This window comes from Prionailurus viverrinus, chromosome A3 (genome assembly GCF_022837055.1).
Source record: "Prionailurus viverrinus isolate Anna chromosome A3, UM_Priviv_1.0, whole genome shotgun sequence".
NCBI classification, from domain to species: domain Eukaryota; kingdom Metazoa; phylum Chordata; class Mammalia; order Carnivora; family Felidae; genus Prionailurus; species Prionailurus viverrinus.
The window spans coordinates 35,141,109-35,165,155 of NC_062563.1; the positions used below are offsets into that span (position 1 = coordinate 35,141,109).

General features: G+C 41.2%; 1 protein-coding gene across 11 annotated transcripts in view; it reads left to right on the forward strand.

Annotated features, from left to right (window-relative positions):
• PLCB4 (phospholipase C beta 4) overlaps positions 1 to 24,047 on the forward strand; it is a 426,835-nt gene that overhangs the window by 91,163 nt on the left and 311,625 nt on the right. The window contains exon 1 of one of the 11 annotated variants that reach the window (XM_047852990.1): positions 20,391 to 20,790. The exons of the other annotated variants lie outside the window; for them this stretch is intronic. The gene's annotated coding sequence lies outside the window, so the exon portion shown is untranslated. Of the gene's footprint in view, positions 1 to 20,390; positions 20,791 to 24,047 lie in introns of those variants that run through there. 11 annotated transcript variants of the gene reach the window in all.

Sequence of the window (24,047 nt, forward strand, 5' to 3'; positions counted from 1 at the left end):
CAACTTGAGAATTGCTGGGTGAGATCACAGTCAACTGAGAGGAAGGAATGAGGTCAGATTATTTCTCAATGCCATGACCACAGATTGTACTTTTAATTTTGATAAGCAGTCTCCCCAGCAGATGTCCAGGCCATGTCAAGTGAGAGTTCATCTGGTTCTGCACAGGACTTTTATTATCTTTCTGTGGAATCATTTCAGGGCTGAAAGGATTGTGGACATTATTAGCTCCTTCTGGTTGCATCATGTTGGAAATGAGGAAACAGAGGCCCAGAGAGGTTAATTGACCAAACTAAATCCAGCTACCTAGAAGCAAAGCTGAGCCTTGAACCCAGATCCTCCCTCAAGCTATTTGGGTTTTAATTACCTCAAAGTAGCTTTTTTTATTGGAGGGGAAGGGGCAAGGCAAAATGGGGTTGGAAGGGACCAACATTTCTTCACAATCTCTATGAACAAATAACATTCCTTCAGGAGGGATTAGAGCATAAATAATTTTTAAAATAGATGTTAGAGGTCTTCAGAGGGGCAAAGTGGATACTTAAACCCTGAGTGGTTGCTGACTGTTGTGACTGGGGATCCATGTTTTTGGAGGAAAAGTTGGAGATGGAAGAAAAATTTGAAGTGGGAAGGGGTCCTCGATTGGATAAGTCATTTCACTTATCAGAGCCTGTTTCCCACCTGTGAACATTAGAAAAGAAGAGCAAAATATGGAATGCTTCAGAAGTTTGCACAGGGTCCATGCTAATCTTTGTATCACTCCTGTGTTACTATCTGTGCTGCCGAAGAGTCTTGGAGATTCCTGGTAGTGTGTTTTCATTTTAGGAGTTTTTCTCTCTTCCGCCTCCCTCCCTCCCCCCAAGAATTTCTGCTGCATCAGACAGAAGTCAGCAGAGGACTTCTGAGAAGAGAGGAAAGAATTTGTGTTCTGGCTCCTACTTTGTCAGACAGCAGATAAAATCGTGAAGGCATATCTAGCCTTCCAGAATAGAGCTACATTAACACCTAATTTAGCTCACAGTGGTGGGGAACAATTCATTCTACGTTAAGTAAAATCTTGATCATGAAATTCTACCCATTTAAGCATTGTCCAGTAAACTTGCTATTTTTATGATGGAAATGCTTTCAGAATGTTGCATCTATTTCCCAGATTTACTGAACAGAATCACTGAAACTTCTCAGCATCATTTTTTTCAGACCACAGCGATTGAACTGTGCAGTAATTAAGCAGTGCGCCTTGTAAAGGGCCGTGTAAGTGAGTCATTATTGCTGTTATTGTTTGCTTGGGGGCTGCTGAGGATGTAGGCCTGCCATGAAAGTAGGTTTTGACAGATCTGCTTTGTATTTTATTTTCAGAGTGTTTCTCTATACTACCTCATTGCCAGTTGATGTTTAGGCTGTATTTTCGGGCTGCTCAAACACAAGAGTTGTTCTTAGATCTACTCCTTGACCATCTCCTGTTCTCCATGCTACAGGGCACCATGTTTCCTGAGCTCCCTGGCTGCCTGGTGTGCAAGGGGAGACAAAAGGGTATCTCTCCTTGTTTCTCTCTGTTTATTTGGTATCTCTAGGAACAGCTGTGTGTCTCTTGCCCAGCTTCTGCCCCCACCAGACTGCCCTCCGGCTCTTCCACAGCAACCTATGCTGCTGTTCTAGTCTTGGCCAGTTGGGCCCAGTCTCCTGGCTTTCAAAACCCCACTTCCTTCCCTTATCCCTCCGGCCTACACAAGCTAGCAGCACCCCATGGTTGCTGATGTCCAGGCTGCCTCTCTGTTCCCTCTGTGTCCTGTCAGCCATTCTGTCACTCTGAAACCCATCCCTTGGTTTGAAAAATGTAAAGTAGCTTGTGTTACCTGGTTGTCTTTGAGAAGTTCATGGAGGTTGTTTTCTGTCACAACTCTCTCATTCTAAATCACTTATTGAGGTCTACTGTGAGGACAAAGAAATACAGACTCCAGCGACCAGTAGAGCAGAATGATTTATAGCCTGTGCTCATGGCATCAGAATGCTTGGGTTCAAATACCAAGGCTGTGTAACTCTGGGCAAGTTTCTCAACCTCTCTGAGACTCACTTTTTTTTCATCTGAAGAATGAAAGTAATTAAAGTCCCTGTGCCGGGGCACCTGGCTGGCTCTGTCAGCAGACCATGCAACTCTTGATCTTAGAGTCATGAGTTCAAGCCCTACGTTGGGCATGGATCCTGCCTAAAAAAGAGAGAGAGAAAAAATAAAGTCCTTATGCTTTCTCCTTAGATCAACACCTAAGAAGGAGAAAGGAAGGATCTGGGACTGGGGAAGAGGGAGAAGTTGAGTTGCAAGGCCATCTCAACAGAAGCCTTAGACCCCAGAGTAGCTCAGAGTAGTGCTTGAGCTTGGATGGAACAGCTTTCTTCAGCTGAGGGCTGTTGTCTGTGTTGTGCCTGCAGGATTGGCAGCAGCGGGGAAATCAGCTCTTTAGTCCTAAAGTGCGGATCTTGTTATCACATTGCAGTGTCTATGGCACATCTCCGGGTGTGTAATTGTGAAAGAGAAGTAATTAATCCACAATGAGTGTATTGCCCGGTGCCCAGGGCGTGGTGAACGCTCAATCTTATCATTATTAATAAGTTAAATATAGCCAGTAAATGGACTTTACGATGTCTAGTTTAGCTATTCAGAGTTTTTAGTGACTTCCTTGCTGTGACTCTATCCTAGAGGGTCCCGACGAGCTAGGTAAGTGGTCTGTGGATAATAGTGTTCTATGGCTTCTACATACACACAGTTACCACCATTAGACTTTTATATTAATGGTGGTAAGATTTTAAACCATGGCTTATGTGTAGGTCCTTAAATCTTTTTCTTTCTTTCTTTCTTTCTTTCTTTGCTACTGTCACATACTTTTATTTTTTTAATTTAAATCCAAGTTAGTTAACATATAGTTTAATAATAATTTCAGGAGTAGAATTTAGTGATTCGCCACCTACATACAATACCCAGTGCTCATCCCAACACGTTTCCTCCTTAATACTCCTGACCCCTTTAGCCCTTCCCTACTAACACCCACCAGCAACCCTCATTTTGTTCTCTGTATTTAAGAGTCTCTTATGATTTGTCTCCCTCTCTGTTATTATATTATTTTTGCGTCCATTGTGTTCATCTGTGTTGTATCTTAAATTCCACATGTGAGTGAAATAACATGGTATTTGTCTTTTTCTGACTTATTTCACTTAGCATAATACACTCTAGTTCCAGCCACGTTATTGTAAACAGGAAGACTTCATTCTTTTTTTTATCACTGAGTAATATTCTATTCTCTCTCTCTCTCTCTCTCTATATATATATATATATATATATATACACACACACACACACACACACACACACACACACACACACCATATCTTCTTTATCCATTCATCAGTTGGTGGATATTTGGGCTCTTTCCATACTTTGCCTGTTGTCAGTAGTGCTGCTATAAACATTGGGGTTCATGTGCCTCTTCGAATCAGCACTCCTGTATCCTCTGGATAAATACCTAGTAGTGTAATTTCTGGGTTGTAGGGTAATTCTATTTTTAATTTTTTTATATATGAAATTTATTGTAAAATTGGTTTCCATACAACACCCAGTGCTCATCCCAGCAGGTGCCCTCCTCAATGCCCATCACCCACCTTTCCCTCCCTCCCACCCCCCATCAACCCTCAGTTTATTCTCAGTTTTTAAGAGTCTCTTATGGTTTGGCTCCCTCCCTCTCTAACTTTTTTTTTTCCCCTTCCGCTCCCCATGGTCTTCTGTTAAGTTTCTCAGGATCCACATAAGAGTGAAAACATATGGTATCTGTCTTTCTCTGTATGACTTATTTCACTTAGCATAACATTCTCCAGTTCCATCCATGTTACTACAAAAGGCCATATTTCATTCTTTCTCATTGCCAAGTAGTATTCCATTGTGTATATAAACCACAGTTTCTTTATCCATTCATCAGTTGATGGACATTTAGGCTCTTTCCATAATTTGGCTATTGTTGAAAGTGCTGCTAGAAACATTGGGGTACAAGTGCCCCTATGCATCAGCACTCCTGCATCCCTTGGGTAAATTCTAGGCAGTGCTATTGCTGGGTCATAGGGTAGATCTACTTTAAATTTTTTGAGGAAACTTTATACCATTTTCTAGGGTGGCTGTACCAGTTTGCATTCCCACCAGCAATGCAAAAGGGTTTCTCTTTCTCCACATCCTCGCCAACATCTGTTATTGCCTGAGTTGTTAATTTTAGCCATGCTGACAGGTGAAGGTGATATCTCATTGTGGTTTTGATTTGTATTTCCCTGATGATGAGTGATGTTGAGCATTTTTTCATGTGCCTGTTAACCATCAGGATGTCTTCTTTGGAAAAAGTGTCTTTTTATGTCTTTTGCCCATTTCTTCACTGGATTATTTATTTTTGGGTTTTGAGTTTGATAAGTTCTTTCTAGATTTTGGATACTAACCCTCTATCTGATATGTCATTTGCAAATATCTTCTTCCATTCCATCAGTTGCCTTTTAGTTTTGCTGATTGTTTCCTTCACTGTGCAGAAGCTTTTTATCTTGATGAGATCCCAATAGTTCATTTTTGCTTTTGTTTCTCTTGCCTCCAGAGACATGTCAAGTAAGAAGTTGCCGCAGCTGAGGTCAAATAAGTTGTTGCCTATTTTCTCCTCTAGGATTTTGATGGCTTCCTGTCTTAAGTTTAGGTCTTTCATCCATTTTGAGTTTATTTTTGTGGATGGTGTAAGAAAGTGGTCCAGGTTCATTTTTCTGCATGTCACTGTCCAGTTTTCCAACACCATTTGCTGAAGACACTGTCTTTTTTCCATTGGGTATTCTTCTCTGCTTTGTCAAAGATTAGTCGGCCATATGTTTGTGGGTCCATTTCTGGGTTCTCTATTCTGTTCCATTGATCTGAGTGTCTGTTTTTGTGCCAGTACCATACTGTCTTGATGATTACAGCTTTGTAATGCATCTTGAAGTCCCAGATTGTGATGCCTCCAGCTTTGGTTTTCTTTTTCAGAATTGCTTTGGTTATTCGGGGTCTTTTCTGGTTCCATGCAAATTTTAGGATTGTTTGTTCTAGCTCTGTGAAGAATGCTGGTGTTCTTTTAATAGGGATTGCATTGAATATGTAGATTGCTTTGGGTAGCATTAACATTTTAACAATATTTGTTCTTCCAATCCATAAGCATGGAATGTTTTTCCATTTTTTTGTGTCTTCTTCAATTTCTTTCATAAGCTTTCTATAGTTTTCAGTGTATAGATTTTTCACCGCTTTGGTCAGCTTTATTCCTTGGTTTTTATGGTTTTTAGTGTAATTGTAAATGGGATTTATTCCTTGATTTCTCTTCCCGTTGTTTCATTATTCATATATAGAAATGCAACCGATTTCTGTACATTGATTTTATATCCTGCGACTTTGCTGAATTCATGGATCAGTTCTAGCAGTTTTTTGGTGGAGTCTTTTGGGTTTTCCACATAGAATATCATGTCATCTGTGAAGAGTAAATATTTGACTTCCTCGTTGCCAATTTGGATGCCTTTTATTTGTTCGTGTTGTCTGGTTGCTGAAGCTAGGACTTCCAATACCATGTTGAATAACAGCGGTGAGAGTGGACATCCCTGTCGTGTTCCTGACCTTAGGGCAAAAGCTCTCTGTTTTTCCCCATTGAGGATGATATTAGCTGTGGGTCTTTTATATGTGGCCTTTATGATCTTGAGGTATGATCTTTCTATCCCTACTTTATTGAGTGTTTTTATCAAGAAAGGATGCTGTATTTTGTCAAATGCTTTCTCTGCATCTATTGAGAGGATCATGTGGTTCTTATCCTTTCTTTTATTAATGTGGGTCTTTACCCACATTAATAAAATTCCCCAAGGTATTCAAGGAATTTACATCAAATTTGATAAGAAAGAATACAGCTTTAATTTTTGGAGCACTCATTAGGTAGCCACTGTGCTAAGCATGTATTACCTCATCATTACTGGATGACTCTCTAGGGTCCACAGATTCCCACTTTCTGTGGAGGACCTGAGGTCAGTGAGGTTAAGTCATCTGCCCTAGGTTACCCAGCCACAAAGTGGCAGCTAAATTCCCTCTTGGGGCTGCAGCCTCAGACTCCTGCAAACCGACGCTTTTAACTAAACATTTCAACAATTTAAACAGCAGTAGGGGAAACCTACTCTTCTGAAAATAACTCTAGCAAAGTGTAGGTGTTGTTTTGGTAGAAACATTTCAGCTGCTGCCATAAAAATCTTCTCCCAAATGGCTTTGTGAGAGCAAAGCTGTGCAGCCTCTGCTTGTGTTTATGATGTGAGCCTTATGGCTCAGCCACAACACAAATGATTTGTTTTCCTGGCCTTGTTGGCGAAGCAATTTGATTTCTGGATTTCCCCGAGGAAGAAGCCTACACAAATAAATTTCTTTATAATTGCATGTTTAAAGAGGGGCCATGAGGAACAGTTAAGATGGGGAGCCAGATATGTTTTCATTTGCTAAGTGATACAGTAAGGGAGGTACCTGTGCATGGATGGAATTCATCTGGTAGTTTCACTTCCCGATATTTGACTCTCTGCTCTTTATTAGGAAATGATCAGATAATCAACTAAAGCCCCACAAGCAAAATGGGTGTTTACGTAAGTGGGTGTTCATCATTGTTGGGGAATAGCAAAGTAGGTTGCTTTCTTTCTTTCTTTCTTTCTTTCTTTCTTTCTTTCTTTCTTTCTTTCTTTCTTAAATACAAATCCAAGTTAGTTCATATATATGTAGGTTGCTGTTTCTTTTTATGTAAAATAAAGCAATGCCTCCTTTTCTTTGTAAAAGGTAATTTTTCAAAATAGGGTTGATGGTGTTGAGAAGTCTGGAAAGATATAAGGTAAGGGATTTCTAAAAGTGTGTTCTGTGGAGCCCTATTTGGTGTCGCAGTTAGGATTCATTTTGACTGTTTATAACAGGAAATGTAAAATAGCAATGACTTAAGATGGAAAGTTCACAGCAGACAAATTCAGTTAGACACGCTAACGTGTTCTGCAGTGATCAGGAGCCCAGATTCCTACCTTTGTGTCCTACCATTCTAGCCATGTGGCTCCCTTTTCAGGGTCCCTCGGGGCCAGGTTAGTTCAGGCCCTCGTGTCCGCAGCCCAGATGTGCAGCAAAAGGGAAGTAGTGAGAAGAAAGGAGCCTTCTCAGTTGAGAGGCAGCCCCCTCAAATTCTGCAGCCTTCCTGGAAGTTCCTTATGGCACTTTCATTTGTGCTTTGTTGGCCAGCATTCACGTACATAGTCACACCTACCTGCAAGACAGCCTGAAAATCTAGTCTTTCGTTGAGCACACTTGAGGTTGTCTTACTGACGGAGAAGAGAATGGACATGGAGTAATCATTAGCAGTTGTGCCACATTTGGGATGGTAATAATAATGCCTTGGCCAGAACTTTTGACATGTTGGAGTTACAAACAAACAGGTGAATTTTGTTGGCGTGGTGTCCGAATAAGCCACGGGGTCTTCAGTGGGCTGATGTTCATCAGAATATAGACTTCCTGAATGTGGCCCCCTTACTAGAGGAAATAATGTCTGGCCCCCTTTACTGGAGGAAATAATGTCAAGTAAGCACACTTACTTCATGTCATTCAACAAATATTGATCAACTACTATGTGCCATGTATTGTGCCAGATCTTAGCAGCATGTGGGAACTAGAGTGACATTTCACGCATATATTTGATTACCCAGCTGGAGGTAAGACTTTTGTGTAGGTGGGTCTGTGACATCACTTGTTGCTCTTTGGGACAATGGTATTGCTCCATTTCCTGTGAAACTATCAGGGAGTAAGACACATGACACAAATAGGCTATAGCTCAGTCATGCCCACTTACTCTTCCTCACTTTTGTCAAGACTAATAAAAACCCTATGGACAAGCAGTCACACGTAAGGAGAGAGTGGTTTGAGCCAGCCAATAGCAAACATAATAACTGGTGACTGTTTATTGGTTGATTCCCCTTATCTTAGTCTGTAAAAGTGTTCTATTCATAGGTACTGTGGAATGTCAGAATAAATTATCAACACTTTAAAACATGATGACAGTCATTAGAAAGAAGTTTCTGTATGTGTTTTCAGTGCCCCTTCAGTCATCTGCTATAGGTGCTTTTGCTTTTAATCTTCAGTTTGCTTCAGGTGGGGCAAAGGGTAGAAATGATGCTATTTCTTGGCTGATAGACTCTGAAACATTGCCCTTGTTACGGCCCTCTGAAATCAGTCTCCTTATCCTAAAATGGGCATGTGGTGATACCCATGTCAGTGCGTTGCAGAAGTCATGTAAAGGTCACATATGACTATGACTCATAACATCTAACATTGACATGGCACTAGCCCTGAGTACAGTTTTCAACAAACCTATGAGGTAGGGCACTGTTAATCCCATTCGTAAATGATGTAACTAAGGGACAAAAAGGTTAAGTAACATGCCAAGGTTTCACAGACCTGAGGTTTTGCACACACATACCTGGCCCCATGGTCCTGTTTGAAGAACTGCCTCAGAGGTGTGAGTGTGTAGTCATTTAAAAAACGAGAGAAGTAAAGGTCTAATTTGACAGAATTGAGAGGGATGGGAACAATGACTTAGATTTTAAAAATTAGCTTTGGACTCTTCATACAGAGCCTGCCCTGGAAATTTACATAGCTATTTCTTGCAGGTACATTTGACATTCAGAAGCAATCAGATTGTATTATCTGTTCTTGGAGGGATTACTGGCTCTGTGCATCTTGAAGGTTACATTTGCAATCATCATTAATTTCATTGTTAACCATTTTCCTTCACATTAGATACAGGGTCATTTCTTCTTCTTTTCTAGTTGGGTTCCAGCAGAGATGATAATTTGTGGGATTCAATGGGAAAATTAAAGTTTATTGTTCAGGAAGCCACATTAGGCACAGACAGTGAACTCGCCTTTAGGAGCTTGGCCGAACCCTGTGGATAGCTAAACCAGTATCACAGAGCAGTATTGTCTGTCCTTCCTCATTTTATTCCAAAATGCCCATTAAACTGGAGTGGGGTGAAGAATAGGGAGTGGCTTCCCGACTACATTCTGTGATTCACTCAAGGGAGTCACACTAAGCTACATGAACATAGGGAGGAAATTCCCCTGGAGCCCAGGTGAGGGAAAATCATATGAAGAAGAAGATAAATAAGGGAGGCTCATTTGCTTTTATATTTGTCTTCATCCATTTGGGTGATAACAAAATACCACAGACTTATGGCATGTTTATAAATGTGGCTTATAAACAACAGACACGTACTTCTCACAGTTCTGGAGGCTGAGAGTCTGAGATCAGGGTGCCTGCTTCGTGGGGTGAAGGCCCTCTTCTGGATCGCATACATCTGCTTGTGTCCTCCCATGGTAGAAGGGTCTAGGGAGCTCTCTGGAGCCTCTTTTATAAGGCACTAATCCCATCCATTAAGGCTCCACCCTCCTGAGCCAGGCACCTCCCAAAGGTTCCACCTCCTAATCCTATCATTTTTGGGGGTTAGGATTTTATGAGTATTGGGGGACACAAAGATTCAGACCATAGCAATATTCAAGCAGATTTTTTATTTAAAAATTTTTAAATATTTTTTAAAATTTATTTTTGAGAGACAGAGAGAGAGAGAGCAGGAAAGTGGCAGAGAGAGAGAGGGAGACACAGATTTTTAAATGTTTTTTAAAATTTATTTTTGAGAGAGAGAGAGAGAGAGCAGGAAAGTGGCAGAGAGAGAGAGGGAGACACAGAATCTGAAGCAGGCTCCAGGCTCTGAGCTGCCAGCACAGAGCCTGACACGGGGCTTGAACTCATGAGCAACAAGATCATGACTTGAGCCGAAGTCAGATGCTTAACTGACTGAGCTACCCAGGTGCCCCTCAAGCAGATTTTTTAAAAGCCATTGTGTGTAAGTGGCTCTGATTTAAGCAAAAAGTCATTTACTGGAGCCATATCAAGAAAACAGCCATTTTGGGGATGCTACATGGATCGGGCAGAATGTTAAAATGTTGGAGGAGCCATATGCCTGGTTGTAAATACATTTTGGTTGGTGTCATATGGAAAAGGAATGGCATCCTCATTTTAAACTCTTAGTAATTAAAATATTGGGATCTTTTAAGTAGAGAGGGAAGGAATAGATAATGGAATTCAAGACAGTGCACTTGACTTTCTGGCTTCCAGAGGATCACATGGGTTTAAAACACTTTTCAATTGGCTACATTTTTAAATAAACAAAACAAAACAGAAGGAGCATTTCTTTTTCCCTATACAGGAGCCCATGAAGAAATCTTTTTACCTTATAATTCACAGGCCAGAGGATCAAGTTTGAATATATCATTATTTATATCATTAATCCCTACACTATGGTATTTCCCAAGTATCAGTCATTTATGCTTTGTACCATGAATATATTCCACCTGTATTATTTAATGCTTTTCACTTTTTTGGTCACAAATAAATGTACTTAAAAAGAAAACATTAAATCACTACCTTTTTTTTTTTTTACATTCATTTATTTTTGATAGAGTGAGACAGAGCGTGAGCAGGGGAGGGGCAGAGAGAGGGAGACACAGAATCTGAAGCAGGCTCCAGGCTTTGAGCTGTCAGCACAGAGCCTGACATGGGGCTCAAACCCACAAACCGTGAGATCATGACCTGAGCTGAAGTCAGACACAACTGACTGAGCCACCCAGGCGCCCCTAAATCACTACCTTAAATGGAAAACTCTAGGTGCCAGAAATAGTAGAGACATCCAATAAAAGGTAAAAAATGAAAACCAAATAGTGTCATTCAATCCTAAGTAGATGCCAGTGTTTGCCCCAAACCCCTGAGTCAAAGTCCTGCCCTTGCTTTATTGAGAGAGACAGTGAGAGACAGAGAGATACAGAGAAAGAGAGAGAGAGAGAGAGAGAGAGAGAGAGAGAGAGAAGGGGAGGGGAGGGGAGGGGAGAGAAGGGAGGGGAAGGCAAGGCAAGGCAAGGCAGAGGCAGAGGCAGAGGCGAGGGGAGGGGAGGGAAGGGAAGAGAAGGGAAGGGAGAGATAGTCACTTTTCCTGCTGGGAGATTCTGTGTTATTTTAGGTTCAATCCTTATACTACCTCAAATCATCCTGCAGTTTACCTGTGGCAGTGGCTCCTACAGCCTGGGAATCTCTTGTCTAAAATATGAAGATGTTGTGCTGCCTTCAGAATTATCTTGGGGAAAGTGAAGCAGAGGAATGTTGAAATGAATTCAGGCTTGTATTAGTTCAGCCAATCCAAGTAAAGCTATTGTCTGAATTATTAACCCTAAAGTATTCATCTGGTCCTTAGAAAACCTTTCAGATTGCTCTGTGGAAAGGACCATGGGTAATTTTTACCTAAGTTGTTATCTTTAGAGGAAGGTGTGGTTATCCCTGGACTTTAAAACAGACTACTTAGAAAATGGCCCTAAATGAGCCTTGCTTCATCCTTGACACATACCCGTTGGTTTGAAATATCAGACAGCTTTGGACCTCTTTCAAACACCCGTTAGAGGATCATTGGGACTAATGTCCCTTTCTCGGTTACCAAGATGACATTTCCTTATATATGCACTCTCCATGATTAATATAGGATTATTATATTTTTTATTCTGTTGGGAAAAGTAAAAGGTATCTTTTCTTCTCCCAGTTTAACATAAATAAGGAGACTTAGTGTGTTTTCATGTAACAAAAAGGGATCTTCCAATTCACAGACATAATTAGAGTTATCAATGTGAACAATAAATTAATCTGCATCAGAAGGTTTTGTTGATTATCTGATTGCATAATTTCCACATATTCTGATTACGTTTTTCTGATGTTCTTTATATGAATTCTTAATCAAGATGATTCTATTAGCAGTGTCTCTTCTGTGTACAATGAGTCTTGTAATAGAGCTCAGCTTGATGAAAGTTTTAATAGACTTGAATATGGGGGGAAAAAACTGGCTTCCTCTTTTTAAAAATATTATAGTTAAATGTTAAAATTAAGCATTATAGCTGCAAATAGGCATCAAGATCCTAAACGTGGCTTGTGTGGCTGGAGAAATGTCACCACTGTTTGCTGTTCACTGTGCTGGTGAACTTCAGAAAACTTCTGGTAAGATTTTAGCCTGGTTAGGTGCTCACGGTCAGGCAGAAGTTGGGGCAGATTGTGGGAACCGCTGTTCACACTAACGTTACTGTGGGGTCTGGGTCTCCGAGGGGCTGCCATTCCATTCTAGCCAGGACCGTGTTGTGGGCAGGATCGGCCACTATTTGGTGGCTTAGAGAAAACCACCTTTATTTGCAGATTTCATCGCGTGGTGCCCTGATGCATTGCATTAGTAGATTGTGGCCAGGGCTGATCACTAACAGTTTTGCCGTGGCTTATTTAGATGCAGTCTGTAGTTGTCCTACTCTGTCCCGGGCTCTGTTTTGGAAACCAGATCTAGCTTTAGAAGTGTGGCCTGGTTTTAGGAATAAGATTAGTGAAGGTCAGGATAGTTAGATCCTCAAGGGTGTGGGTCATGTCTGTTTACACATCAGGATACACTTGGCAGGCACTCAGTAAGTAATATGGCAGATCAATGAGGGAACGGAGTTAAACTGGGCAACTGATATTTTTGGCATCATATCATTGTTGCTTGGTGACAGGAAACCACAACAAGATGGGGGGAGGGCAGCGAATGTGTGTGTGTGTATGCGCGCACACGCATGCACGTGTGTGTTTTATACCTTACTTAAGTAATAGAATCAATTCCAGTTTTTGGAACTAGAAGAGAATACAGAGAGTTATCTTGGAGTGACTGGTTTCTCACAATAAGTTTCCCTGACTGAAAAAGATAGTTACAGTCTCTTGAGAGACAGAAAAAAAGATGTCCAGGACTTCTGTTCCTTTCCTTTTTGTGTCTGGCAAGAAAAAAGAGCCTGTGAGACTTAGAATAAAGGGAAGCCATGTGGAAAACAGATAGTTTTCTTCCAGACTTCAGTCTCAAGGATTAGTAGAACATACTAGGAAATAAGGTTCTTTCTCTTGGGAAATTACTAATACTGGCAGCTTGAAATAGCATGAAAAAGACTTTTAGTAGCAGCAGGTCTTCAGATAGTTTGCTAGAGAGTCAAAGGGCCCAAGTTGAGTGAAAGCAGAAAGAAAGCCAGAATTATACCGGAAAGTGATTAAAACAGTGCAGTTCGGAACAGAAAGGCAGCCGACACGTTCTTAGCACCTACTATGTGTCAGGCCGTGGGATATGCATATAAATAGTAAGCACTTTTGAGACAACTGTTATTTGAGATGTCTTATATTTTATAGATACCATTATCCCCATTTTACAAATAAGGAAATTGAAGTTTATAAGGAGTCTGTAATTAATCCAAAACCACTCTAAGAGCTCGTATATGCAGTGCATCTAGAGTTTGAACCCAGGCCTGATTTCCCCAGGTTAAGCAGTCCCTTGCCTTTCTTATAATTGTATTCTATATTTAGCAATTATCCCGAGTGGTTCATAGCTTTTACCATTTTTAAGGAAAGAGTTCTATTTTTATAGGGAAGGTAACGTTGGATTGTGGATTCAGTGTTTCGCATTTTAGCTAAGCTGTACCCGGGTGTGTCTGTGTGTTTTCATGGAGGTGGGGAGTGCTGGGGCAGGGGGATATCCAGGTGGTCCACATCCTTAATATTTGAAGTGTGGTTCCCAGACCAGCTTCATTGGCATCACCTGGGAGTTGGCTAGAACCATAGAGTTCGGGCTCCACTGCAAACTTCCTGAATGACTGTCTGCATTTTTAACAGAATCCTTAGGTACTGTGTGTGCAGGTGAAAGTTTCAGAAACTCTGGCCCCAACCACTGTACTTTTGAGGCAGCTGTCTGAGTGGTTGGCATGCTGTGCAAAAGCAGTAATATTAGTGATGGTAATAATTTATTATCCCAGTTTGTTGAGTGCCTCCTATATACCAGATGATATGCTGAGTATTTGTCGTAGATTTTCTTATTTTAAAATTTTCAGTGACCCTGTGAGGTGGGTATTTCTGTTCCTATTTTAGAGACGAGAAAGCAGAGCTGTAGAGAGGTTAATAAGTAACTTGGACAAAATCAGAGAGCTCCGATGTGAACCCAGGTGTATCCAATTCCAGGCTGATACCCTTAACCACCATTTGATGCTGTCCAGCTTACCTTAAAAGCCAGGCTCTGTAAGCGTCCGACTTCAGCTCAGGTCACGATCTCACGGTCCGTGAGTTCGAGCCCCGCGTCGGGCTCTGTGCTGACAGCTCAGAGCCTGGAGCCTGTTTCAGATTCTGTGTCTCCCTCTCTCTGACCCTCCCCCATTCATGCTCTGTCTCTCTCTGTCTCAAAAATAAATAAACGTTAAAAAAAAAATTAAAAAAAAAAAAAGCCAGGCTCTGTTAGTTACCAACATCAGGACGGTGATGGTAGGGAGGTCTGACTCACGGCGTAGAGCACTGCCAGTTCACAACCTCTGTTCTGCGAAGTGAATCGTGTTTTATTGACTCTAAAGAGTGGGACAAAAATGAAGTCCTCTGTCTTGAATAATATCTGGCAGTGTTTCTGCTATGCTTTGTGTATTTTTTTCTTGAAGCAGGATAAAATATATAAACAAAAGAACTTAGGAAGCATTTTTGTTTGTGGATTCCATTCTAACTTTAAACATAACTATTTCAATTTTTACTGATAATTAGCTATGATTTAGTGATACTGATAATATTGAAAGAGGACATTTATAGGGATAACCAGTGATGCCATGAAAGACGTTGATTGCAGCTAACAAAGAGGGGAACATTGGTGAGTATATAAGTTCATATGATCTTTTTAAAAAAATTGTTTTAATATTTATCTTAGAGGGCAAGAGTAGGGGAGGAACAGAGAGAGAGCACGCGCAGGAGTAGGGGAGGGACAGAGAGAGAGAGAGAGAGAGAGAGAGAGAGAGAGAGAGAGAGAGAATTTGAAGCAGGCTCCAGACTCCAGGCTGTCAGCACTGAGCCTGACGCGGGGCTTAAACCCATGAACCGTGAGATCATGACCTGAGCCAAAGTTAGACGCTTAACCGACTGAGCCACCCAGGTGCCCCAAAGTTCATATCTTTAATTTTAGTTTATTTCTTCAAAGACTTTTTTTCTTGCTTTTGTCCTTTTTTTCATGATTCAGTAGGTGGTTGGTCTAGGCAGACGGAGTTGGCAGTGTTTGTTAGGATGTCCTTACCATGCTTTAAAATAATCCTCTCTGCTAAGTTATCTTTTGTTCCCTAGAACAATGCATTGACTTTACCTTGAGTATACAGAGTCCTTGGCTTTCCATTCCATCTTTACGGAGGTTGAAAGGATCAAGGGTGCTATTATATAATTGTTTTTTTTTAAATTGTTTTACTTTTTAATCAATAGACTTTTGGGGGAGAAAGGAGGTAGAAGTGTGATGTGTGTGTGTGTGTGTGTGTGTGTGTGTGTGTGTGTGTTGGGATTTTGGGGAGAGGGAGGAGAAAGGAAAGAGGCAGATCTGCCTGAACCTAAAAGTTTTCTTCTTCGTTATGTCCCAGGATATGAACATGCTGATACTTCCTTAAAGTCCTTAGTACTGAGAGTCAAAAAATAGGCTTAATGTACAGTTTAGAGCTACTATGGGGAAAGATGCTGTATAATATATACTAAAGGGAATTGGTAAAGAGTGCTGTTTACCCTGGAAACACAGCCTTCATTCATGTTCACTGGTTTTATGGTATTCCAGTAACACTGTTCTGTTTTGTTGAGGCTGCTTACCTGGCCGTGTCAAATAGGTAAAGCTGTCTCTCTATCAACTCATTAAGAAAAGCCAAAATAGAAGTCTTGTTCTCATTAAACATTCTTACGTTCTTCCTTTCCACACAGTTCTAAAAAAAACCTGTTTTTTAAATTCCCAGGCGTTTCTGGTGGTGTGCTAGTTAACACTTAACACCTGGCTCTGGGGAGGGGGCAGGAAACTTGGTTCGCACTGTCTGCAGACTGCCATGGTGAGGTGCTCCCACCAGCACTGGACGTGGGAAGAGAGGCCCACCCTTGTTTTTTGCTGGCAGTGTAGCCTAGCTCAGCACACTGCTGATTTTGGCACTGAGAGATTTGAAAGGGAAGAGGCAGTTAGAGGGAGGCAGGAAAACTAAAGAATGGAGAAAGCAATTAGAAACTTCAAGCAAGTTGGGAGGTGGGGGTTTCTGGTTCAAGGGAATTTGAGTGAACGTGTCCATTCTTTTCCCTGGAACTGCAGAGATGAAAACCTTCACGGAAAAGTGGAGAGGGGGTAATCTTCACTGAGAGAAGGAAATGGCTAACCCCTAATTGTTCAGACTCTAAAGCATGTCTGCCAAATTTGGTGATGTTTGGAGCAACTCCAAGGAAGGTTCAAGCACAGCTCCCCTAGTGCCCCGACTGGCGGGGGCTCTGCAAAGCTGAGGCAGAAAGCCCTTACTTGGAACAGAGAGCTTGAAGGCACAGGTGGGTCTCCCCAGAAGCTGGGCTTGCTCCGAGAGTTTGAGGTTTTCTTTGTGTCTTGGGTTATCCGCGCTTTTTTTCTTTCTATAATTTAAGTGTATAAAACTGTCTTTTTGTGTGTGTGATAATTATCACAGTTGTGAGTAATAACAAACCTTATATTCATTGATTTACTAACTTTATACAGTATCTGTTGACTCCTAGATATGAAAATTAAAAAAAAAAAATGAACAGTCCTACTTCCTCTCATCTTTTCATCCAATCTCTTGGTTATATTGTTGTTTTTATATTAAGATCTATAATTTTCTTTTTGCATAGTTACTATACCTGTATTGACTTTATTTTCTAGATTTATTGAGATAGAAGTGACATATAACATTGTGTAAGTTTAAAATGTACACCTTTAGGGGTGCCTGGGTGACTCAGTCGGTTAAATGTCTTTTTTTTTTAAATATTTATTTTTGAGAGAGCACATGCATGAGTGGGGGGAAGGGCAGAGAGAGGGGGACTACAGGATCAGGATCCCTGACAACAGGGAGCCAGCTCCTTAAGGGGCTGAACTCAGGAACCCGAACCATGAGATCATGCCCTGAGGCGAAGTCAGAGGCTTACTGAGCCACTCAGGCGCCCAAGCATTTGAATCTTGATCTCAGCTCAGGTCTTGATCCTGGGGTTGTTAGTTCAAGCCCTGCATTGGGCTCCTTGCTGGGTGTGGAGCGTACTTAAACAAAATTGAATATAAAGTGTACACCTTCCCCTCCCCTCTTTCTTGAATGTTTTTATTACTGCACTGGTCAATTGAACATAAAAGGAGAAAATGGAGAGGTTAAAGGTATCAGAGGGCTGTGGTCCTTTTACACACTTCACATGTGTAGTCATAATTTTGTCTATGGCTGTATTTATTGAGTAGGGCTGTATTTATTTTCCAGCTTTAATGAGTCATAATTGGTGTATATTGTGTAGGTTTAAGGTCTATGTGATGATTTGAATATGTGTCTTGTCGAATGACTTTTAAAATAAGGGTCGTTAACACCTTCATCACTTCAAATACTATTTTTTTTTCAACGTTTATTTATTTTTGGGACAGAGAGAGACAGAGCATGAACGGGGGAGGGGCAGAGAGAGAGGGACACACAGAATCGGAAACAGGCTCCAGGCTCTGAGCCATCAGCCCAGAGCCTGACGTGGGGCTCGAACTCCCAGACCGCGAGATCGTGACCTGGCTGAAGTCGGACGCTTAACCGACTGCGCCACCCAGGCGCCCCCAAATACTATTTTTGTGTGTGTGTGTGTGTGTGTGTGTGTGTGTGTGTGTGTGTGTGTTGTGAGATTTATAACCTTTTCATAACATGCTGTACACCATCATTGCCTGGCTCCATTTCATATTTAAAGTATATTCCAAAAAGGAACAGCAAAGGAAAATATCAAACCAGGAAGCCTGAAAAAATGAAATGATAGGATTTAGATCACCTGGTTATTAGAAACCATAATTGAAATGGGATAGATTCATTCATTAGAAGGAAACTGTTTTGAATATGAGCCACCTAAAAGTGATTACAGGTGAATGCATGCTAAAACTCAGCAGTGGTGGTAATTAATATGAAAGATGGAGTTTTTACTTTTAATTTTGTCTTCTGTGGGCTGAACTGTTTAATTAAACAAACCTGTGTTACTTTCACAATGGTTAAGACATCTCAGCCTATATCCATTTATTATAATGAGACACAGATGGGTGTTCCTCATGGTAAACAGGGACTCTGGTTAGCTCCCTGGTTTTTGCTAAACAGTGGCTAAAACAACGTGTTGAGATACTGTAATAGCATGATATGTGTCTTGAATTTGTCCAGAGCTTTGGAGTTTGTATTTTTCTTTTTTTAAAGTTATTTGTTTGAGGGAGGGAGGGGCAGAGAGAGGGGGAGACCATCTCAAGCAGGCTCTACACTGTCAGTGAGGAGCCCAATGTGGGGCTCGAACTCACTCACGAACCGTGAGATCGTGACCTGAGCAGAAATCAAGAGTCAGATGCTCAATCGACCGAGCCACCCAGGTGCTGCTGTATTTTTCTTTTGATTCTCATGCAGCCTCATGATATTATTATTTTATGTGATTTTTATTGCTTGTTTTACAGATGAAGAAAATAAGGCTCAGGGAAATTAAGCTCCTTGCTAAACATCACACCATCCTGTATTCTTTGAATCATTTTTTAAGTAAAATAATTGTTTCTCAATGTATTAGTCTCTTTAATAGAGAATTCTATTCGGTAGAATCTATATGAATTAAGGCAATTTAAAAATCATATTCAATATCTTACTGGAAGGATTAGAGGAATGTAACTCATTTTAGGAAGATTTTCGCCTTTAAAATGACATAGTTGGGAAAAATTGCTTGTGTGGAGTAGTGTGCTCTGGAGTAGCTGGGGCGGTTGGACAACAGTTCAGAGTTCACTTAATTATCTCGGTGCAACAGCTGTGAACCACCAGTCTGTTTTGGTTCTATCCTGAAATCCTGCTTCTTCATACAAATGAGGGCGGTAGACTGTGGGGATCTGTGGGGATTACAGGACCCTAAGATTCAAGATAAATGGAAGTGTTTGAAGTGGGAGTCAGGTGTTTACACATGGTCTGCTGGTGGCAGATGACTCCGTTTTCCTCTTTGTGAGTCTGTGTGTCAAAGTGGCTGACCTATGCACATATGGATGCAATTGGTATTGCATTTGGGTGATTTTAATGCTTACACCTGGCTAGATGTTAGTATTTTTGCCTGGGGTGCCCTCCCTGTAGTATACATTGGCTGGATGTTAATATCTGAGGTCTGACATTCGACTTTTGAAGACAAATGGGTAACCATGGTGTAGCCATGTGCCCCCTATCATAACTGTCGAGGTCTAAAGCAACATGTCCAGCTTCTTAAGGATAGATGCCATCCTCTACCTCCTATTTTCCTGTGTAACTTGAATATAGTAGTATGCTTCCATTCCACATGCTTTCATTGAGAAAGGTTTAGCCTGATGATGATGAGTAATATGGAAATGGATCACATTGTAATTTCAGAGCTATAATGCAAGTTGAGATAGATGGGAAGCCTGATAATAGCTTTTCTAAGTGCTTTGGAAACTAATCACGATGTGAGGTTTGTTGCTTAAAAACTGGCAAGTGGAATTTAGTTATTAGCATTTCCCAAATTAGTCTCCTGAGATACAGTTCTCTCTGAATGGCCCTCGAAGGGTTTCGTGATTAAGTAAGTTTGGGAAGCAATGCAAAAAACTTAATAGATTGAATATGAACATATTAAAAATTCAGAAATCCTGCAGTATAGGATTCTAGTGATGTTCATGTAGGTTGACCATCCTAAAACTTTACCCTGGAATGTTGTTTTGTGAAACGTTTTATGTTCTCTGGCACATGTTGGCAAAAGCTGATTTTTTTTTTTCATTGCCATGCTAGTGCTGATGGGTGGATAAATCCCGTATGTATAAGTATGTGTTAGCATCTTAACATGATGTAGAATTAAAATCCTCTTGATCTATTTAGAGGACAAAAGTCTATTTCACTATCTAGGCAAGGGAGATGATCTCCAGATCTCACTTTGGATATTCTTTTCTTTATATCCACATGACTAGTAACCTGAAAGTTCAAAAAGTTTGATTTCCTTTCTTGAACCCCGTGGGATTATAAAGGAGGAAAACAGGCAAAGGTGGCAGCCAGATGGGGAAGTGGAAACAAAGGTTCTCAGCAACATGTAAGTTACTACATTTCCTCAATTGTGGGCATTGGGTTCTGCTTTCCTTAACGTTTGTATCTTGAATCTTTTGTGGCCTTCCTTATAGAAAAAAACCTAAGGTTTGTTTTCGGGAAGAGTTCGAGGGTAGGTTGCACATTTTACCCTGCCTGTTGATAAACCCCAACGTCTGATCAAGTGGTACTTCTGGTGTGCAGGGCCTCTTACTCATTCCTGGGCAGCTCCTCGGCAAGATGCCTGTAAAAAGCATTTGCTTGCATTTGTTGTTCTGCTTGGAAGGGTGAACAGCGTCTCTCTTAGCCGCTCTGTCTGGATATTTTGTTGTGGCTGTGGGCACTGTTCGCCTGGCCTCTCACTTTGTGGCCAAGGGGTGGGACTCTGCGGAGAGGACCAGTCTTGTTAACGTTCGTTTGCTGGTGCGGGAGCTTGCTCATCCCCAGCGTCTTGCCCCCCTTCTTCCCTTCTGGAAAGAGTGAGCTTATCCTAAAAAGAGTGGTCGTCCCTGCACTTCTCAGCCTGCATCAGGCATACTCTCGAGAGCCTGCTTCTGACTGGGTGAAGTCTAAATCCTACTCTCTCCTTTTCAGGTAAGAGAACATACTGAAAAATGGCTGTATGAGTGGCAGTTAAGATTTACAAAGGGGGGTAGTTTTGGGTAAGTTTGCTTTTTTTTTTTTTAAATAGCTTGTAGAAGGGCTACCACAATTTTGCTTTCATGGTCCCTGAAGGGGTAGTGGTAGAAAAGAAAATACTGTTGTCTTTAAATTTCTCACGCCACTCAAACTTTTTTATGAAGATTGTTTTATTTATTATTTTTTTTCTTCAGACTTTCTAATAACGGAGAAACCCAAGACAAAATTAAGACAAAGTGTATTAGACACCGTCTTGCGGTAATTCTGGCATTAGATACGGATTTATTGTCTCTTTAAAAAAAATTCCCTAAATCTAACTGTAACTCAAGTAGGTTTTTCAGTAGGGCATTTCTCCTATGATTTGATTGGTAGTATTTTTCTGTGTCATTCAGCATTTTGCCAATCTGTTTTAAAAATTACGTATGTGGGGGCAGGAGGAATATGGGAAATCTCTGTACCTTTCATCCAGTTTTACCTCGAATCTAAAACTACTCTAAAAAATAAAGTCTAGCAAAAAAATTTTTTTAACCAGTCTCTTAAATATTTTCTGTGAATACTTCAGTATGATGCAATAAAGCACAGAGTGTGAACACTGAATATTTTTTCCATCATGCATAAATTGCTACAAAGTTAATTGATTTTTATTTTTTGTAATTAGCAATAAAACTATAGAACCTATTACAATACTATGTTTGGATTTCCACTTTTTTGGTTCAACTGTATTAAGGTAGGCAGAATGATTGTTTTTGAAAGTCTCTTCTTAAATAAGCGAGGATGAAAATTTACTTTGTACCTACTGGAAATGTACTGATCCATTGTCTTGGAAGGTTAATCAGACACTATGTAAAATTCCTTCCTGAAGTAATAGAATGGAAATTAATAACTTCAGATTTGGTTTATGTGTTTGGTGACGGTCTTTTTAAAAACCATTTTCCTGTGATGACCCATATTCAGGGACAAAGGAGTGATGGTGAAGTATAAAACTTGCAGTTAGCACAGAAGAACTGGCTTCTGATAGCTTTAGAAAAATACTTCATGTTTTTGTACTTTATTTTGTCAGGGATGTTTTAGTACCTTTAAAGACATGTCACAATGAAAAAAGGTGAAACCTTTAGCTTTGCATGAACCACGACGAGCCACAGATATGAGCATTAAACAGTCTTTATTATAATGATTGAAATAAACAAAACATCATTAAAATCAATTTTAGACAGATGTGTACATGAATAAAATGTGACCTTCTGTGGCTATTTTTAAGGGGATTGAAGAACTTTCACAGCTGGCTCTTACTGTTGGAACAGACAGCTGCCTGAACTCTTGATTGTTACCTGTTGGAGAAAACCCTTTATAAGCTTCTTCTATTGAACAGCAATTACATGCAAAGTGATCCATTCTCCAGAGACAGGCAGAATATTGCAGGATATGAAACCTGGCCAGATGTTCAAAACTGGTTCAACTGTGTTTCATTTTGATAGACTCAGTGGGGGCGGGTGGGGGGGGCATGCTTTGGGGCTGGAGGTGGTTGTGCTGCACAGGTGGAGGCTAGGACTGAAGCCTCCCAAAGAGGGGCCGTTGTCGGAGGAAGGTGCTTACAGGAGACCAGTGTCCAGGGTTTACTACTCACCTATTTGCCTGTACCTGTCTTCTGTGTCTGAAGTTAAAGCTCTGCTATTGAGGGGTGCCTGGGTGGCTCAGTCAGTTAAGTGTCGGGACTCTTGATTTCAGGTCTTGTCATGATCCCAGGGTCATGGGGTCGGGCCCATGCTGTGTGTGGAGGCTGCTTAAGATTCTCTCTCTCCCTTGCCCTGTGCTCTCCCCTGCGTGCATGTCCTCTCTCCCCTCTCCCCTCCCATCCCCGCAAAACAAAAACTATTGAGAAGCTTTGAGTTATCAAGGCTTGGTCTGCAGGCTTGTAAGCTCGCTCCCTGCGTCTCACACTTGAATGTGAATATGAATCACCTGTGATTGGGTTAAATGGTAAATTCTAACAGCAGGTGTGGGATGAGGCCTGAGATTTTGTAGTTCTAACAAGCCCCCAGGTGTTGCTAATGCTCTGGGTTCAGCGACCACACTTTGCCTGGTGAGGAGCCTCAGTATCAATACCTACTCAGATGGTTATTTTTAACATATTAGACATGGTCTAGTCAGCACCAGCTGATCAGTTTGCAAAGCCAATAACTGAGCATGTGATGGAGGTGAATTGACGAACTGTAGACACTGGCCCCTTCATAGATGATGTAAGTGATGTGTGACCTGCTGGTTTCTCTGGAAGGAACGTGGGGCATTGTAACCTGCGATGAGCTGCTGTAGCAGTTCCTTCCTGGGACTCCTGGTCGCCTGCAGCCCTGCCCCTTGCCCCTTCAGTACAAACCTCATTCTCTGCTGCCACTACCCACACCTCCTCTGCTTCTTCTTCTGTCACTTCCCACCCATTAGGAGCCTTTTACTGCCTTGGGTTTGACTCATGTCTTGGACCTGGGTCTTCTGACAGCATCTTCTGCACAGCCTGGCTTGCAGCTGCCCTACTTCAGCTCACTGATTTTCTTTTTTAATTTTTAAGATTTTATTTTATTAAAAAAATTTTAATGCTTATTTTTGGGAGAGAGAGAGACAGAGTGTGAGTCAGGGAGGGGCAGAGAGGGAGACAGAATCTGAAGCAGGCTCTAGGTTCTGACCTGTCAGCACAGAGCCCAATGTGGGACTTGAACCCACGAACCGTGAGATCATGAGCCGAGGTCAGATGCTGAACCTACTGAGCCTCCCAGGTGCCTTGATTTTTTTTTTTTTCAATAATCCCCCACACTCAGCTCGGGGTATGAACTCACAAGCCTGGAATCCGCATTCTCCACTGACTGAGCCAGCCAGATGCGCCTTGCTGATTTTAGATCTAGAAACTGCGGGTAGCTACTTCTCTTGCACTCAACACACAATTTTCCCATGTAATCAACCAGTTTCAGGCAGGTGTGTGTGTATGTGTATGTTTAAAACAGCTTCCATGTCTCAGCTTGTTATATTTGTGCTTTGAATTTTCAACTTAAATGTTCTTCCTGTGTCCTAGATACCATGTAAACTCTTGAAGAGAGTGGGCAGTGGGGTGGCAGTGTGATAGTTTGTATTCTTCAGTAATTCCTTTCCCATTTTCTTCAGTGTTTTAAAGGAGAATGTCACACATTTGGTAATTGGAGTTTTACAATGTAGAACTCTGTTCACCT